Source organism: Scyliorhinus canicula, chromosome 9 (genome assembly GCF_902713615.1).
Source record: "Scyliorhinus canicula chromosome 9, sScyCan1.1, whole genome shotgun sequence".
Classification (NCBI taxonomy): domain Eukaryota; kingdom Metazoa; phylum Chordata; class Chondrichthyes; order Carcharhiniformes; family Scyliorhinidae; genus Scyliorhinus; species Scyliorhinus canicula.
Genome location: NC_052154.1, coordinates 170,877,569 through 170,890,807, shown reverse-complemented (window position 1 = coordinate 170,890,807; position 13,239 = coordinate 170,877,569). Strand labels below are relative to the sequence as shown.

General features: G+C 50.4%; 1 protein-coding gene across 5 annotated transcripts in view; it reads left to right on the top strand.

Annotated features, from left to right (window-relative positions):
* Positions 1 to 13,239, top strand: part of LOC119971897 (ecotropic viral integration site 5 protein homolog) — a 377,542-nt gene that overhangs the window by 252,354 nt on the left and 111,949 nt on the right. The window lies entirely within an intron of this gene.

Below are 13,239 nucleotides of genomic sequence, written 5' to 3'. Positions count from 1 at the left end.
CTCTCACCTGGCCATTGTCTGAGGACGAAACAGGTAGTTCACAACGTTGCCATCCTCTTCACTATGAGCTGGGATTCCAACCCGAGACCCACTTCCTCATTAAGACAGCTCACTTCCATTTTCCGAACAATGTCTATTTGCATTTCTGTCTCAGCTTTTCTGCTGAAAATCTTCATCCATTCCTTTACTACCTTTAGACCGATAGTAACTCCCTTTCCAGAAATGCCTCAATTTTTAAAAATTCCCATTAATTTGAATTCCCTCTTCATCCCCATCCCTCTCAATCTCTGTAACTTCTTCCAGCTCTACAAACCTTTGAAACCTCTGCACATCTCAAATTCTCAGCTGTTGTTCATCCCCGATTTTAATTATTGATGGTCATGCTTTGAGCTGCCTAAGTCTTAAGCTCTGAAATTAATTCCTTCAATAACCTTGGGATGTTTAGTAGCATTAAAGGTGCTCTACAAATTCAGGTTTTTGAGAACTTTGTGATTAGATTCTAGATGCAGTTGTTCACTATTAGAAGAGGAAATTGTTTTATGCAGCCTTCCATTATCCTAAAATTCAATAGTTGCTTTGTATTTTGGTTTTACTATTGATTGGTTGTAGCAGGCAAAGAGATAGATATAGACCAGAAACTTATATCATCAAGTGTCCGGACGGCAGGACTGGAAGTAGGTGAGATTTCTGTTCATAGGTGCGAGAGCTGGCCAAGCACAATTGTGCAATGGCCAGCCTTTTAGATATTCTCGGAAGTGCCTGCACCAGTTGTGTGGTGGGGACGGGCAAGAAGTTTGCGACTTCACCGTTACCTCACAGAATCAATGGTCAGGGCGTCTTGTTCTGTGCTGTAACCTTTCAATGATTCTAAGGCCCACCTGACCTGAGAAGTTTGACCAATGAGAAACTGTGGCCGGGACTCTCCGCGCCGAAATGGTGCTTGGCGCGGGATCGGAGAATGGGGCCTCAGACCCGCGATCGGGTCCGACGCCGGGACACGATTCTCCTGCGACCGGAGAATCAACGGCAAACGCAGCGCCGGTTGGGGGCCGTTGAAAGAGGCCCCCATTGCGATTCTCCGTGGTCGACCAGCCGAGTTCCCGCCGGCGTGGTTCACGTATTGTTCCACCCGGCGGGTGCTCGGCGTCGCGGTTGTGGGGCCGTCCTGGTTGGGGGCAGGGGGTTCAGTCTCCAGGGGGGTGGGGGGGCCTCCACAACGGCCAGGCCCGCGATCAGGGGCTACCACCTTCCGTGCTGGGCCCCTGTGTGGCTTCGGCAAGTTACGCGGCGTCAACGCTGAAGCGGCCGGCGCCCGTGTCCACGGCCAGCAGTGCAGGGCCGCGTACAGCAGCTGGAACAGCGCAGAGCTCTCCGGCGCGTGCTGGCCCCCTGTGGGCTACAGAATCGCTGGGGTAAGAGGCCCGTTGACGCCAACATGAACACTTAGCCGCGATTTTAGAGAATCCCGGCCTGTATACTTAGAATCCGCCCCATCCTCGTCTTCACCCATCCCCTCCATGGACATCTAGATTCTCGGCACGTACTCTGGAGACTTCCCTCTGCTGTCATAGCTGTGTCACTGGAAACTCCCATATTGACCCTGGAGCTTGAAGCCATTCTCCCTCAGCCACCTTTGATTTTCCTGCATCACTCTTCAGCTGCCCTCTGTTACTCTCAACTCTCAGGACTTCAGCGTTGGACTTCCTTCTATAACCATGGATCTCTTCACAATTAAGCTTTATGTTCTATCTGCAAATATTGAGCTTCCCTGCGCTGTCCAGTTTACACCTCTGTCTCCACAAACTCTTGTAGGTTTGCCATGAAACACCCACCCTTCCTCAGTAAACCATGCCCCAATTCCCTTTGCACTGCCAGCAACCCATCTTCGTGCATCAATACCTACTCTCCCATGGTCCAACAAAGCTCCTGCACAGCCCAAATTCACCAGGAAGACTACCTCGCCTGCTGCATGCCACCTTGAATCAGTCGTAAATATGAAGACATGTGTTTCTTATTAGCCAGAGAGTTAACTACAAAGATGCCATTTAATCAGGTGAAATGGCGTGTTAATGAATACGCATAACATGCTAATGCATTACAAATAAATTCCCACCACTTGCCATCTGAAAGCTCGATCCACCTTCATTTCCATGCAACCGTAATTCCCAACTTCTATCTTGCTGTCGGGAAGCTGATATTTTGCCCCTCACACATTTAAGTGCGCCAGCAAGTCTTGTTTTCTGATGCTGATGGCAGCACATGATTCTGGCCACTGTATAAATATTTACATGTCATGCCCTAGTTGCAAGCATTGCACCACTGGTAGTACTGTGGCAAATCCCTATCCCTGTCACCGAGCCCCTGTGCTCGGTAGCCTCTGGCCTTATTTCTTTGTGCTCCCATTCTTTCCATCCAGTTTCTGTTCCTCTGCTGGCAACACCAAGCTTCCAGCATCCACTCCCATTGCCTGTTTGAGGCCCATTCTCAATGCTTTTAAAATTCGCTCAACCTCCACTTTCACTCCCCAGCCCACTTCTAGAGCTGGGATTTTCTGGTTCCCGTTGTGGTGAGACCTGCTGCAGGAGATTCGGATGGCCAGCCAAATGTCCATTAACTTTTGGCAGGACCGGACGATCCCAGCAGTAGGCGGGGCTGGAAAATCCTGCCCTACACCTCTCGCTCTCCACCTTCACTTCCAGCTCAACCTTAACTGTACATTTGTTGACTCTTACCTACACATATTTTAAATGCTGGTTGCCAGTCGAATTCCCATATAATTTCAATTCACAAAGTGTCAAACGGAGACAGCTAAGGGAAAACATGGTGGAGGTGAGGAATAGAGGGTATGGAATTGTAAATGAAGGGTACAGGAAAAAAGAGAAGGTGCAATTCTTGGGAGGATTGGCACAGAGACAAAGGAATTGAGAGCTGAAGAGGGAAAACAGCGCCGCTCCAGCAATTCTCCGGGCCCCAAATATCCCCACATCCGTGATTTACGCCACGCGGTAGGAGGGCCATTGCCAGAGGCCCGCCCAGCGATACTCCACTCCTGACCGGCCGAGTTCTTGACGGCGTGGAACTAACATGGTATGGCCTGTTGGTATTCTTGCGTGGCGGCTGCGGACTGTGGCCGCCCTGGTGTGGGGCAGGGAGATCGGGCACCGGGGGTCGGCCTTATGGGCAGCCGGGACACAGATTGGGCTGGTCCGATGCTGGGGCGCGCAGCCGATTTGGGGATCTGCCTCCACGGTCCGAGTCCGCCATAGCGCTCGCGCGGCCGCTGGAGTCCACCGCCATGTGCATGCGCGGACTCGGAACCGGAAGTACGAGGGCCCGTATCCGCAGCCAAAGCTGCGTGAAGCACTCCAGGTCCCTGCTACCCCCTGAAGGTAAGTGAATCGCCTTGTATTTTTTTCAGGAAACTTAGGAGTGCAACACTTGAGTTTTTACACCGGGGCAGCGGGATTCTCCCGTCCCACAACAGCGAATGGGAGATTTGGCCGAGTGCCAAATTCTCCGTCCTTGCTAGCAGCAGTAGCGGGGCGGACTCGCAACAGAGAATCCCAAACAAGAGATTAGTGGGGAACACATGAAGTTGCAGTGTGGAAGGGACAGGCTGCACTCCAGAATGTCAAGGTGTGAAAGGGTGAGGGCCAACAGCAATCCTCAGGAAAAGTTTCCATAAAGGAAGACGAGGACAGAAGAAGTGGGAGGGCACAGGAAGAGTAAAGCTGGACATGAGAGCAGTATGGCCAAGCCAAAAAGGAAGCCAAAGAAATCAGGGAATTTGAAGCAAAATGAGTACTGAATTTAAGGCATAATGGAGAACAGAAAGCAGTATCAAATGGGTACATTAGACAGGATATGTGATAGACAAAACACAATAAAGGAAATGATGGAGGATAAACAACATAGCAGAAAAGGAGAAACAAAGACAGCCATGGGCTGGAATTATATGCCATTCCCACACCCCCTCTGGCCTCATTCCAGCTGCCTCTCCATGGAGAACTCCAGGGCTCTATGGGCACCGTCCAAGAGGAGGAAACAATGGAGCCCCACCTGGTGCCTTCCACTTAGGAGATAACAGTGAACTTCACCTCACCCGAACCCCCCCTCTCATACCGGCGCATCTCATGGTCAGTGGGAAGAACAGGGTGCCACGGCGTTGCCAATGACACTAGCAAGTCAGAGGGACCCTCCAGCTCCAAGCCCTTCAGGGAACGCCCGTTAAGGGCACCAAAGGCCACAGGGTGTGAGAAGCAAAAGGCTGCCCCCACTTCTGATGTACATCCTGGGGACACACCTAGATGTAGTGGCAGAGCACGGAAGCTTGAAGAAAGTCGAAGATCACTGAGTGGGCACTGGGGGGGGGGGGCACAATGTGGCGGCACGGTAGCACAGTGGTTAGCACTGTTGTTTCACAGCACCAAGGACCCGGGTTCGATACAGGCTTCTGTTACTGTCTGTGCGGTGTCTGCACGTTCTCCCCGTGTCTGAGTGGGTTTCCTCTGGATGCTCTGGTTTCCTCCAACAAGTCCCGAAAGACATGGGGCGAAATTCTCCCCTACCCGGCGGGGCGGGGGGTCCCGGCATAGCGGAGTGGCGCCAACCACTCCGGCGTCGGGCCTCCCCAAAGGTGCGGAATTCTCCGCACCTTTAGGGGCCAAGCCCTCACATTGAGGGGCTAGGCCCGCGCCGGAGCGGTTGGCACCACACCGACTGGCGCCCAAACCGGCTCCAGCGGCCTTCGACGCCCGGCACCGGGGCTGGCCAAAAGGCCTTCGCTGGTTCGCGCATGCGCCAGTGCGTCAGCTGCCGCTGACGTCACCACTGGCGCATGCGCGCTGGGGGATTCTCTTCCGCCTCCGTCATGGTGGAGGCCGTGGCAGCGGAAGAAAAAGAGTTCCCCCACGGCACTGTCCCGCCCGCCGATCGGTGGGCCTGGCCATCATGGGGGCAACCCCCGGGGTCCAATCACCCCGCGCCCCCCCCCCCCCCCCCCCCAGGACCCCGGGGGTCCGCTCGCGCTGCCGATCCCGCCGCCACCAGAGGTGGTTCAAACCACGGCGGCGGGAGAGGCCTCCCAGCGGCGGGACTTCAGCCCATCGCGGGCCGGAGAATCGCCGCAGGGGGCTCGGCGATCAGCGCGGCGTGATTCCCGCCCCCGCCAATTCCTGGGTGGCGGAGAATTTCTGCTATGGCAGGGGCGGGATTTTCGGCGGCCCCGGGCGTTTCTCCGACCCTGCGGGGGGTCGCCCATGCTTGTTAGGTGAATTGGACTTCTAAATTCTCCCTCCGTGTACCCGGACAGACGCCGGAGTGTGACAACTAGGGGCTTTTCACATTAACTTCATTACAGTGTTAATGTAAGCCTAGTTGTGACAATAATAAAGATTATTGTGATTATTAAAGAATGGTTGTGGAAAGATTTTGTACCTTTATGATTGGTGAAATTACATTAGTTGAATCTAACTAATTAGAAAGCACAAAAAAAAAGCATATACTTCCTTAACCAATGAGAGAGAAAAAAGTGAAATATGTTTACTACAGGCACCAGTTAAGGTCTAAGAAATGCTCTGGTTAAAATAGAATACTCCTATGCACCAGTATGAACAGAAGAAGCATTAAAGAGCATCCGATCCAATCTTCTGGAAAGCTGTAAACAAAGAAATGCAGTCAATCTGGAGGTTCATTAATAAGTTTGATATTATTCCAGGAAATCAATTTATTATTTAGATTAGATTTTTTCCCCATTCTATTCAAATACATTCTCAGTATTTCGGGATAACGGATGCTGGAGAATCTAAACCATATATCAAGGTGTATCAGGTTTGCCAGGTTCCTGGTAATATTAGCAGGGAATATTTTGGCAAAGATCTCCACCTAATGAGCTTGGATAAATTTAACTGTCACAATTTTAATAAAGGTCCACATGGTATCATGTTGTTATTTAATACTGTGTTTCTAATACATACACTATCGCCTTTCAGCCACGATTGTCACACTTTACAAGAGTATATATTTATGAATATTTAATAGCATTCCAGAGCGTAGCTCTACCAAAGACATGCCCAATGTAGTTTGTGTTTTTTTAAGAAAAAGCTATTGGACGTGATTTAACTACCGCGTGTTGCCTGGTGCTGATCCGTGTGCGGCGGTTAAATCGGCGGAGAGGCTGAAATAGGGTTCCGCGCCGGTACGAAATCTAACCGGCCCGTTCCTGATGGCGGATTGCAGAACCTGCCCAGACTTGGCGCAAAGACAATTGAGGCCAATTAAGGGCAATCTCCCCCTCCCCCTCCCCCACTGCTGACAACGGGAAGTATTCTCCGATTCTGAGAATAAGTGCTGACGCCGGCGCGTGGGAACGGTGGTCTTTTACGACAGAAAAAACTGGGCAAAACGGCCCCCATCCCCGTGTGGTGGGAGGCTAGCGGGCATGCTAGCTGCCGATACGGTTCCGTGGCTGTGCATGCACATTGGCAACATGGCGCTGGCCCCGCACGGACCCAGCCTGCCAAATAGTGCACCCCTTTGGCCAGGCTCACCACCCCTGGACCACCCCCCAACAGTGACCCAGCCCCTGACAAAGGCCCCCGTGCCCACGTATCGGCTCTCCCCTGACTGTGGCGGCGCTGGACTCAGTCCGCAGCCACCACGTCGAGTTCCCGACAGAAAATAGCATGAGAGACCCACGCCGTCAGGAACTCGTCCCGTCAGGGGCGGAGGATTGGGGGGAGGGCCTCGGGTAACGTCCTGATGCCGTCCATATGGTGTGCGGTTTTGGAGGGGGCAGACCATCGCAAAAGCGGTGCCGCCCCCAATTTCGGCGCCAACGTGGATTCTTTGGCCGATCGCCAAAAGCGATTTCGGCGTCGGAGACCGGAGAATCCCGCTCCTTAACTTTCCTCGAAGAAGTCGATAAACAGCTGCCACCTCCAGGCAAACCCCTCCACAGAACCCCTCAAGGAGAACTTTATTTTTTCTAACCTGAGAAACTCTGCCAGGTCACTCACCTACACCCCGGTTTCAGGGGCCCCGAGTTCCTCCATTCCAACAATATCCATCTCTGGGCTACCAGGGAGGCAAAGACCAAGACATCGGCCTCTCTTGCCCCCTGGACTCCCAGGTCTTCCGACACTCGCAATATCGCCACCTCCGGACTCGGAGCCACCCCTACACCCAGATTCCCGAACATGACATCCAAAAACTCCTGCCAGAACCCCTTCAACTTTGGACATGCCCAGAACACATGGAGGTGATTTGTGGGCCTCCCGTACACCTCCCATACCAATCCTCCATCCCTGCAAATAACTGACTCATCCTCGGGACCGTCATGTGGGCACTATGCACCACCTTAAACTGGATGAGGCTTAACCTTGCACACGATGAGGACGCAGTCACCCTCCGTAGGGCTTCCTTCCACGTCCTGGCCCTCACCTCCCCACCCAACTCCTCCTCCCATTTGCACTTGATCTCGTCCATTGTAGCTCCATCAACACTCCATAAATTTCTGACACTCTCCCCCTCGCCAATATCATCCTCGGACAACAGCTTACCTTGCTGCACCAGAGGGGGCAGCCCCGGGAAGAGTGCACCTCTCCTCACAAAGTCACCCACCTGCAGGTATCTGAAGCCATTCCCCTTAGGTTACTCATACGTTTCCTCCAACTCTTCCAGTTCTGCAAACTTGTCCCGCATAAACAAGTCGCTGAAGTACTCTGTCCCCTCCTGCCGTGAACCTCGGAACCTCGCATCCAGCCCCTCCGGCACAAACCTATGATTGTCACTTATCAGCGCCCACAGCGATTTGCCCTCCAACCTGAAGTGTTGCCTGCACTGGTTCCATACTTACAATACTGAGACCACCACCGGGCTCAGGAATACCGGACCAGTGAAAACGGAAGGTTGCCAACGACAGTGCCCTTAATCCCGTCCCCCTACACAATGCCACCTCCATCCACCCCAAACCAATCCCTCCTCTCCTGTCCATTTCCTGACCATTGCGATATTCTCCACCCAGTAATAGTTCATTAAACTCGGCAATGCCCCAAAAAAACGACCAAATTCCCTCAGGATCTCCATGATCCTATCAAAGCTGCCCACCAGGTCCGAAATGTGTAACAGAAATCATCCGTTTACAACAAGACCCTGTGCTTGACCCCATCTCACTTAATCGCTGTCCATCCCCTAAACGCCCTAAGTGCCATCGCAACTGCTCTGTCGTCAGAGCAAAAAGCAATGGGGAGAGCAGGCACCCCCGCCTAGTCCTCTGATGCAGCCCGAAGTACCCTGAACTTGTCCTATTCGTCCAGACACTAGTCATCAGCTTCCTATACAGCAGCCGAATCCAATCCACAAAACCCTAGCCTAACCTGAACCGACGTAGCACCTCCAACAAATCTGTTCACTCCACCCGATCAAAAGCCTTCTACGTACCCATTGCCACCGCTACTTCTTCCTTCTAGTCCTCCAAGGGCATCATAATGACATTGAGCAACATGCACACATATGCCGACTGCTGCCGCCCCTTCACAAACCCCGTCTGGTCCTACCCTATCATCCCCTGCATGCAGTCGTCTATCCACGACGCTAACACCTTCATTAACTTCACATCCACATTTAGCAACAAAACTGGATGTTACGTCCCACACTGCTCCGGGCATTATCTTTCTTTAAAATCAGCAAAATGAATGCGTGGGAAAATGTGGGGGGAAGCTCCCCTCTTCCCCTCGCCTCATTATGCATCGCCACTAGCAGGGGCCCCAGCTCTGCACCAAACTTCTTGTAAGCGGATGGCTGGGAACCCATCCGCTCCCGGGCCCTTCCCTGCCTGCATCTAGCCTACACCGTCCATCACATCCCTCAACCCAATCGGGGCCCCAACCCCTGTACCTTCTCCTCCTCCAACCTTCGGAACTCCAACCCAGGGGTTAATGTAAATACACTAGAAGTAAATAAACACTAGAGGGAGCACCAGAGGCATCATGACACACAGACATTCAACCAATAGGCCAATAACATAGGAGACGACCAATGAGCAGTCAAGACACACCCAGGGGTGACACTACCACAAGGGAGCTACCCATATAACAGGACAGGGCACACATGCTCTTTTTCTTTCCACAGGCGACACTCAGAGAGACAGGGGCAGATCAGGAAGCATCACACCCACCGCATGGATTAGAGCAGACTGGTTAGTTAGATTGAGTTACTATAGTTAGATTAACAGGAGAGTTGAACCGAAGTTGGAGAATTGTTAACTGTTCAATAAGTGTGTTAAACCTATCTCCAAGTCTGAACCTTCCGTTGTCAGAATATACATCAAGGAAGAAGCTTATGCTACGTGAAGAAGTATAACACAACACTCATCACCATCCATATCTCCGCCTCCAGCGAGGTCAACTGATCCTCATGCTCCACCACCAACCCCTCCCTCTTTTGGATCACAAGGCCCTGTGTCTCCTGCCTCCGCTCCACACACCCGATCGTCGCCCGAAGCGGCTACACCACCTTAGTCAGGTCCTCTAAGGCCTCCTTCCTCTGTCGCTGGAACTTGCTGTTGAGGAATTCCACCAGCTGCTCCGTCGACCACTGGGTGGGCAGTGCCCCCTACTCTCCTCAATCTTCTCCTGTATCACACCACAAATACCCTCTTGCTCGAGCTGCTGCCTCTTTCTTGTTGCACTTCTTGTCTGCTGAGCCATAAACCAGCTCCACCAGAGGAATTTTAACTTCCCTCAGTGCTCATGTACCTTCTGCCATCCAACACCACACAGTTTAAGTGAGGAAGGACAAAAAAAAATCCTCCTCGAGCAGGAGCCACCAAATAATAATCTTTATTGTCATAAGTAGGCTTACATTAACACTGCAATGAAGTTATTGTGAAAATCCCCTAGTCGCCACATTCCAGCGCCTGTTCGGGTACACTGAGGGAGAATTCAGAATGTTCATATTGCCTAACAGCATGTCTTTCGGGACGTGTACGATCACTCACTCTATGGCTGCCACTGGAAATCCCCACCATTAAATGTTCTTGTAGAAGTTAGCAAGGCGTCTTTGGGCTCGATTTACCGGCCTCAACGTGCCCGAGTTAGTGACCCCCCATGCGATTCGCCACGCTTGAGACATCTTCCACGATTCAACAGAACCTCACGAGACATCGCGATCCGTATCTTGCCAGTGAGGCAAGATACAGATCAGCATTATTAAATGATCCATTAGGCTAATTTGGGAACTAATGGCTGCCCCAGCGTGGCCTTGACTGGGTATTAGTATTGGTCCACACAAACGTGCCAGGGTGGCAGTACTAAAGTGCCAGCCTGACAGTGCCAAGGTGGGAAGGTCAGGGGCAGACCATCCAGGGGCCTCCAATGGCCTGGGAGATCCCCCCAGGGTGTCCTTCTGCCTGGTACACATTTGTATGGACTAGTACTGAACGGTGCCCAGCTGCGTGGGGGGTACTTACCCCATGGGGGGTAAGTAGGCCTTGAGCAGGATTCTTGATCCCAACGCGTCACAGGACTTGGGTAGATCCTGCAAGGCACCGTGGCTGTTGGGAAGTCTGCGGGAGGCTACACCTGGCATATACTGGCCAAGTTGATCTCCCATTGGGGCGCGAGGTGGCCGGTAGATCGCTCCCTCAGTGTGGGTGAATAGCAGTGTGGGTCTCGCCCGAAAAGCTGATGAGGGACACCTTGTCAAACCCGCCCAAAATGATACTTAGAAATGTTTTGGTTGGTGGTGGCTCGGTAGCGCAGTGGCTATCACTGCTGTCTGAGGCCCTGGGTTCAAACCCAGCCCTGGGTCACTGTCACTGTGAAGTTTGCACATTGTCTGCGTAGGTTTCACCCCCACAACCCAAAGTTCTGCAGGCTAGGTGAATTGGCTGACTAAATTGCCCCTTAATTGGAAAAAAAATAGTTGGGTACTCTAAATTTAGGGGGGAAAAAAATAAATGTTTTGGTTGGATTCTGCCCATTGTTAACATTACAGAGCCATGTACATAGATGACCTGTCTTTACACGTTGCTCCCTCGTTATTTAGTATTGGTCCACACAAACATGCCAGGGTGGCAGTGCCAAAGTGCCAGCTTGACAGTGCAAGGTGCCCACGTTCCAGGGGAAGGCATGGGGGCAAACCTACACTATCCCTGGCCACCAGGGGCCTCTGATTACCTGGGAGTCCCCTCCTGGGTGTCCTTCTGCTTGGTCCCAAGGGACCTACACTGCTGACCTGAGCTCTGGGGCAGGTGCCTTCTTACATCACTGGCGGACAGTAATGTATTCAGCCCCAATTTAATCCTTAGTCTACTGGATCCTTCAGGTGACAGGTAATCCTTGTGGGGAGGACCATTGGTTAGACCACTGAATACATAGTTTCACTGTGCCCAATAGAAGTTCAAAATTACATCAGGATTTTAAATGACCTTAATTAAAATATTTTAATGGCTGCCTATCTGTTCGCCCCGATTTCAAAGTCTGCTCAATGCCATATTTTGCACCTTTGTATGAATTTCTTTAATTTATGAATGCATTTTCCTGTTCTCTTTCCTCTGTTGTATTGTGCCCACCGCGGAATTACATTGGACTCTTTAAAAACTAAAAAATACTTTGGCCGAGATTTTACGGCCCCATCTTCTCCAGCAGTGGCGATTGATGCAACTTGCCATTGGCTGCCAGCAGTATTTTCTGGTCCTGCTAGATCTACAGCATTTTGTATGGCTTGCCCGCCCTGCTACCAGGCAACCCACCACAGTGGGACACCTTCGACGGGATTGGAAGATCCTGCCAGCAGGAAGGTCTGGAAAATCCCACCCTTTGTTGCTGCACTATTTAATGTCTGAGCATTTACATTTCTAGTTGACAACTGGAATGATAAAGAAAATGCTGTCAAGGTTTCTTGTGGTTGAGTGGCAGTAACAGCTGTAAAATTGTGAAAGGTGCTTGATGAATGTAAGGTTTCATGAAATCATAGAATAGTTACAGTACAATGAGGACATTTTGCCCATTGAACCTATGCAAGCTCTCTGCTGTTGCCACTCCCCTGTCCTTTCCCCATAACCATTCAGATTTATTTTTTCCTTCAAGTATCCAATTCCCTTTTGAAAGCCACGATTGAATCTGCGATCACCACGTTCTTAGCATGTTACAAATCATAGCCACGCACTGCCTATAATTTTTTTTCTGAAGTCTCCTTTCATTCTTCTGCCATTTGCTTTAAGTCTGTGTCCTCCTTGTCTCTCGACCCTTATACCAGTGAGAAAACTTTCTTTCTATCTTCTCTGACTACACTCATGATTTTGAACACTCAAATTTTCTCTCATCCTTTTCTTCTGCAAGTAGAGCAACCCAACTTCTCCAGTGTATCCCTGTAGCTGAGGTCCCTCTTCCCTGAAATTCTCGTAAATTATTTCTGCACCTTCTCTAAGGCCTTCTCATCCTTCCTCAAGACGGTGCCAAGAATTAATACAGTACTCCACGTGAAGCCAAACTAGTGTTCCTCCCACACCAGGCTATCTGTCTTTTGCTCTTAAGATTGTTACATCTTGTTGCAATCTCTCACAGCTGCAGTTCACTATCCAACACATTTCTCCCTCTCTTTAATTATGATAAAGAGACAAATGGGCTTGAAATTTTAACTTTGCTTTCTCTCCTTACAGATGCTACCAGACTTGCTGGGGTTACCCTGCATTCTCTGTTCTCGTTTCAGATTCCAGCATCCCCAGTATTTTGCTTATTTTGGTGTTTAGTAAAGGTTCATCCACAAGCATAATTATAATTCAATAGTCAACAGGAGCAGTACTTAAATAACTCCTCTTTGCCCCAAATGCCAGGTACAATTTTTAACAATAATAACTCTATCAACCATCTCAACTTGTAACCAGCACAATTGTGACATTCTTTGCATAATAAGAATCATTTTTTCCAAGATATGTGTTATTCTTTAAGTTATTGAATTAATTTCTTCAATGTCTCAAAATTCTTAATATTTTAAGAAAGGCTCATCTTCTGAGTGGTTGTTGCAAATGAATTGATGATTTCGAAATTTGTTGTCATAATACATACAACATCCAAATATTATTAAGAGTGAACTTAGTGTATTATTGTTAGGCTATAAAGGTGCCTTCAACCAGTTATTCCAATGACTGTACAGAGAGTAAGACTCAGAACAAGGCTGACATTATCCAGACATACTGGTCCATTACGCTATATATTTCCTATCTACGCATTCAAATGT